This window comes from Lolium rigidum, chromosome 5 (genome assembly GCF_022539505.1).
Source record: "Lolium rigidum isolate FL_2022 chromosome 5, APGP_CSIRO_Lrig_0.1, whole genome shotgun sequence".
Taxonomy (NCBI): domain Eukaryota; kingdom Viridiplantae; phylum Streptophyta; class Magnoliopsida; order Poales; family Poaceae; genus Lolium; species Lolium rigidum.
Window position 1 is genome coordinate 254,971,026 of NC_061512.1, and position 6,463 is coordinate 254,977,488.

The window sequence follows — 6,463 nt, forward strand, 5'->3', positions numbered from 1 at the left end:
ATTCGTACTCTCGGCTCTCCATCGATGACGACAAAGCTAGTCGGTTATTATTCCCTGACATACTGGTGTTGGTACTCTTGCCGATGTTGTATGACTCGCTTTAATGGTTGCGTGCGTGCACGCGGTCTTGGCATTGCGGCTCAAAAAAATATGGGAGAACTTTCATCGGTATCTACAGGTCTATGGTTCGTTATCTATCTTTGGCCGCCTTCAGAAGAGTACAATATTGTGTTCTGGAAGAAGAAAGAAATTGAAGACCTTGAAGATTTGTTACTATCTTTTAGACTTTATTTTGTAATCGTTGGAGTCAGTTCATGTATCTCTACCATGTACTGTTTGTTGCTATGAATATATGTGGTATTGATTGTCAAAAAAAAAACACCCCTGGGCCCTGATGGCTGTTTTGATGGGTGGTTTTGCCGACGGGAGAGAGGAGCAGAGTGGCGCGGTGTGGGACCTCGACCAGGCCATGCCGCCCTCAAATCCTCAAGAAGTGCCGCCAATCATCGGCCTCGTCAACGGGAGAGAAAGCAGAGCATCGAGGAGAGGAGAGAAGTGGAGCGGTAGTAGCGAAGCAGAGAGAGGAGGTTCAGTGCGGCTGGGTGCGACCAGAGTGTTTCGATCGGACCAGGTACTGCTTGGCCTAATACCACGGTTCGCTGGATAAAATCACCTATCAAAACAGCCATGAGGGCCTGAGGGGGTTAATTGACTGGTATTGCATACTTAGGGGGTTATATGCCCTAGCTAATAGTTAGGGGGTATTAGCGGCCCGAACACAATAGTTAGGGGGGTTGTGTGGACTTCTTTCTTACTTGGGGTAAAAGAAGGTGACTTTGGTGTGGTGGGATAGGCCGATTCCCCTACACGATGCACAATGTTGGAATATTTTTCCTCAAACCTGCACGAATATGAATGGGGTTGTCACACTCACACGAGGGAGCTGCTATATGGCCACCGGGTCGGCACGGATGGGGTGCCGCACACCCCTCCGACCCGACGGTTGTTAATTGGGTCGCGGCTCATCAAGTAAATGCCTTTTTTTACTTTTTTTCATTGGTCTGTTTACATTTCTATTTTTTAAAATTAACAATTTTTTGTTTCTTTTTATGTATTCAAAATTTTATGTATATTAGATTTTAGAAATGAAAGATTTTAAATTTGTTCCAAATTCAAAAATTGTATAAAATTTGAAAATCGTTAAAAATCTGTTTGAAAATTTGGAATCGTTCAAATTTTGAAATTCATTCCAATTTCAAAAAAAACGTTCAAAATTTATATTAGGACAAAAAATGTCTTTATCTTTAATTAACATTACATTTTGGTTTTTCATAGATGTTTGTGAATAGTGTTAAATAACAAAAAAAATAGTAAGTCTCACAATGATCTTTTTTTAAATTGGTTCAAGATCATTTTGGACATATCTCAGCCATCAAACATGCATCACCGAAGATGGGCGGAATTCCATGCAATCATCATAAAAAAAACATCACAATAAGAAATCTCACAGTTGCCACCTGATGAAAAACCATCTATGATGGGGCTAACTGCCGTCTATACCGCGGTACATGGTCTTCCTTCTATTTTTTTGAAACTATAAATATATTAGCAAGCAAGCCGCCTCATTAAAAACCTTCCAGTCCCCTTCGGTACCCTGGTAAGGAAAATAGTGCGTGAAAAACTTGCTGCTCACAGATCAAATCATAGTTACATCGTTTAGGAGCTTGTCTAAGAGGAAACTAGGGGGCTCATCGTCCCAGTTACAAGCAATTTTATGCTGAAAGCTATACTTGGCTATTTCATGTGCTACTTGATTTGCATCCTTAGGACAAAATTTGAATTAAACCTCCCCAATATTGGATGCTATATCGATGCAGTCAGCAAAGATAGCAGATGATTCATTCCACCATCTATTTTCACTTGTAAGCGCTTGGATTGTTTCAGCCGAGTCAGATTCAACCATGATGTGATGACAGCCCATCTCTTCAACCATTTTCAGTCCTTCACGTAGCGCCATTGCTTCAGCCATCACCGCAGTCTGGACATGCGGTAATAGCTCACATTTTGCATGCACAAAGGTTCCCATGAAATCACGAAGGACAGCTCCCGTTGCCCCTAATTTCTCCTCCACAACAAACGATGAATCGACGTTAAGTTTCAGTGTACGGGGTGGAGGTCTGATCCACTTGTCCGTCCCTGCAGGGGATTTCTTTTCAGCCTTCATCGCGTTTGCAGTTATCGCCAGAATGGACATTTTGCACTTGAGTAATGGTGGAACTTCCTCATTGTGTGTTCGACGGCGTCGAATCCACCAAAGATACCAGGCTGATACACAGATAGTTTCTTTTAGTTTAACAAATTTGAACCCATGGAGAGTGTTACCATTCTGTCGAAGTAAGTACTCCAGCACCGCTGATCCCGCTCTGTCCATGGAAGTTGCTTCATTAATGATGTTCTCCAAACCGAGACTTTGCCACAATTCTTTGGCCGTATGACATTTGAAAAGAAGATGCATAATGTCCTCTGGCCCCTGATGGCAGATCGGGCACTCTCCAGACGTGCCAATATGTCTGTTAATTAAGATACTCTTGAGAGGAAGGATTCCATGAAGAGCTCTCCAAATAAAAATCTTCACCTTCCCTGGGATTAGTAGTTTCCATAGGATTTTCCAAACAGGATTTGTAATTGAACTTCCTGGAATAGCTAATTGTCCAGAGTGCGGACCAAACCTGTGACGCCATTGCATATGGTAGGCTGAACGTACTGAATAGAACCCATGTTTGGTTAATCCCCAAGCAATGAAATCAGAAAAGCCCTGTGTGTTCAGAGGTATCTGCAGAATTCGATTAGCATCTAAGGATGTAAACATAGATTGGATGAGCTCCTCGTCCCACTTACCATTTGGATCTATTAACTGGCTTACTTTTGTTAGCAAAATAGAACCTCTACGAGTTTGAATTTTCCAATTATGGCTTGATGGAATCCATGGATCTGTCCAGATATTAATTTTGTCCCCATCACCAACTCTCCAAATAAAACCTCTTTTGAAGGTGGTTAAACCCGAAAGAATACTTTGCCAAGTAAAGCTTGATCCAGCTTTCGGTCCTGCTCTTAAGATATCTCCATCAGGATAGTATTTTGCACCCAGCACCCTTGCACAAAGTGAGTTCGGGTTATCAATAAGCCTCCAAACTTGTTTTGCTAGCATGGTCAAATTAAAGGACTGGAAGTCTCTAAAACCCATCCCACCATCATTCTTGGGATAACACATCTTCCACCATGCATACCAATGCATTTTGTTACTGTTCTCATCATCTCCCCACCAGAATTTTGCAATTGCATCCATCATCTCCTTACATACCCCTTTTGGAATTAGGAGAACAGACATGGCATAAACTGGAATTGCCTGTGCAACTACTTTAAGTAAAATCTCTTTACCTTTAATTGATAATTGCTTCTCCTTCCATCCATTAATTCTCTGAATTATCCTCTTAATGAAATGCTTAAAGCAATCACTTCTATCCGCTCCAACCAAAGCATGTAGTCCCAAATATTTATCTGAGAGTGCTTCAGTGTCAATAATGTAGAGCCTCACAAATTTCTGCTCTCATCAAGGCATTAGTATTCGGGGAAAATAAAATACTTGACTTAGCCAAACTCACTATCTGTCCAGAATTTGCACAGTAGGTATCAAGAACATGCTGCAAGGAAGTTGCATTAGTCATATCCGCTTTCATGAGGATCAGGGAGTCATCAGCAAATAAAAGGTGTGAGACTGACGGTGCATTCCTGCACACCCGTACCCCATCAATACCACCAACTTTTTCTTCATACAGCAATAATGTTGATAGTCCTTCCGCACATAATAAGAACAAATAAGGTGAAAGAGGATCTCCTTGGCGAAGCCCTCTTGTTGGTACAAACATGTCAGTTTCCTCAGAATTAAAGCGTACTCGATATCTAACTGACTTTACACATGCCATCATCAAAGAAATCCATCCATCATCAAAACCCATCTTTCTCATCATGTTCTCCAGAAAAATCCACTCCACTCGGTCATAGGCTTTGTGCATATCCAGTTTTACTGCACATGTGCCCACATCACCTAACCTCTTGTTTTTAATTGCATGGATACTCTCATAAGCAACCAGAACATTATCAGTAATTAGTCGCCCAGGAACAAAGGCACTCTGCATTGGAGAGATTATGTCTGGAATAATTCCTTTTAACCGAAAAGCCAACATCTTTGATATAATTTTATAGACCACATTACATAGGCTTATAGGGCGAAATTGAGTTACCAGCTCCGGATCATCAATCTTGGGGATGAGAACCATAGTGGTGTCGTTCCAGCCTTCAGAAATAATACCAGAGTTAAGGGCATGTAGTACTTCCGTAGTAATTTCTGCCCCACATATGTCCCAGAATCTTTTATAAAACACAGCATGTAAACCATCGGGGTCCCGGGGCTTTGAAGTCCCCAATACTAAATAAAGCCTTCTTCACTTCTTCAGCCGAAAAAGGAGCTCGCAGTTTCTGGTTCATATCAGGTGTGACTCGCTGTTGGATTTTGTCCAGAAATGCCGGGTCCGTAGGCCCAACCTCTGAGGAGAAAAGATTAGCAAAATATTCAAAAATCAAAGGTTTGAGCTCCTCTGTGCCTTCAACCCAAGAGCCATTATTACCTTTTAGTTTTTTGATGTAATTCTTCTTCCTACGGGCAGTGGCAAAATTGTGGAAGAAAGAAGTGTTACGGTCACCCAGTTTCAACCAATTTGCCCTTGATCTTTGCATCCATTCAATTTCTTCGTGTTCCAAAATTTGTTCAATTAACTCAGCCAGCTCTTTAGCTTTTGTTTCACTTTCATCTGTCACCGCCCCAGAGATGGCCTGATCAAATTCTGGCACGTCTTAGGCGCTTCTTCGGTTTTTTCAAAACATTTGCATCCCACTCGTGCATTGCCTCGTGCACCCGACTCAATCGCTCCAGTATACCGCCAGAAGTGCCAGTACTCCCCGCCGTTAGCCACGCTTGCTGGACTACGTCCCGGAAAGTGCTTTCTTGAAGCCATTTAGCCTCGAATCTCTTTGGCCCACGGCTTGGTTGCGCTGACATATTATCAAAATCAGTATCAAGCAAAATAGCTCTATGATCCGAACGGCAATAGTCAAGATGGCGAAGAGCTGCATTAGGGAACATGGCCGACCAAGAAGGAGACGCCAACGCCATGTCCAGTCTTTCACGAATACGACCACGCTTCCAAGTATAAGGGTCTCCGACAAACCCCAGATCTTCCAGACTACAATCACTCAGGACATCTCGGAAAGCTTGCATATACGAAGTTGGTCTTGGGTTCCCTCCACTTTTTTCATGAGAATATAAGATCTCATTTAAGTCGCCCATTATAAGCCACGGAAGATCATGTTGAGTTTTGAGATCCCTAATCTTATCCAAAGTTTTTTATTTGTCCTGCCACCGCGGCTCTCCATACATACCCGTAAATCTCCACAGTCCAGATTGCCCATCTATCACCTTCACATCAATATACTTGGGAGCCGAATAAATTTGCTGAATTGTAACCTCTTTTTCCAAAGTAACATGACGCCACCACTCCTGCCATCGCTAGGATTCACAATCTTGGAATCCATTTTTAAGGTCCTCCTCAAGCATTCAGCCGGAAAGGTATCGAGATGTGTCTCCGACAAAAACATCACCTCGGGGTCCCATCGCTTCCTTGCATCAGAAAGCGCACGAACTGTCGGGGCGTTACCCAAACCCTGACAGTTCAGTCCCATTATTTTCATTGCGACCGGACGAGTCCCTCTTGGGAACTCGCCGATCCTAGTGAGGAGGAGTTCGCTCCGTCCATCTTCGTTCGTTTTGGTTTGTTAATATTCACCTCATCAGCTTTTCCATTGTTCAGATCCTCACTAGGTGGTGGGACGCCTGGCAGAGATGCCCCAAACTCAGCATCACTGGCACCCGAGATCATTAATCCACCCTCTTCCGACAATTGATCAGCTATATTTCTTTTAGTCCCTGATATTGGGTTCCCTTCAGAATCAATATCCATCTCTTTTCCTTTCAAGGGGCTCGTCGCCGTGTCCTTCAACGCTGGGTCAGTCACAGCCATATTGTCAACATATGCCAGTGCATTATGTCTCCAGCTAGTAAAGTTACCATGGCCAGTATTGTTCTCACGACCACTCTGATTAGGACCTCGGCCTCCACCTCGAGCTTGAGGGAACCTTCCTCCTCTGGTACTGTTACCACCACCTCGCCCGGCAGGAGCTACACGAATGTACCATGTATCCCAATCCGCCTTCATCCAATCTCCCCACTTGAGATCCTTCTCTGCATATTCCCCCGAGCCGCACTCAAGATGCGAGTGCCCAATAAAACCACAAGCCGCACAGAATCTCAGCATTTTTTCGTATTTAAGAATAAATATTTCTCTTTTCC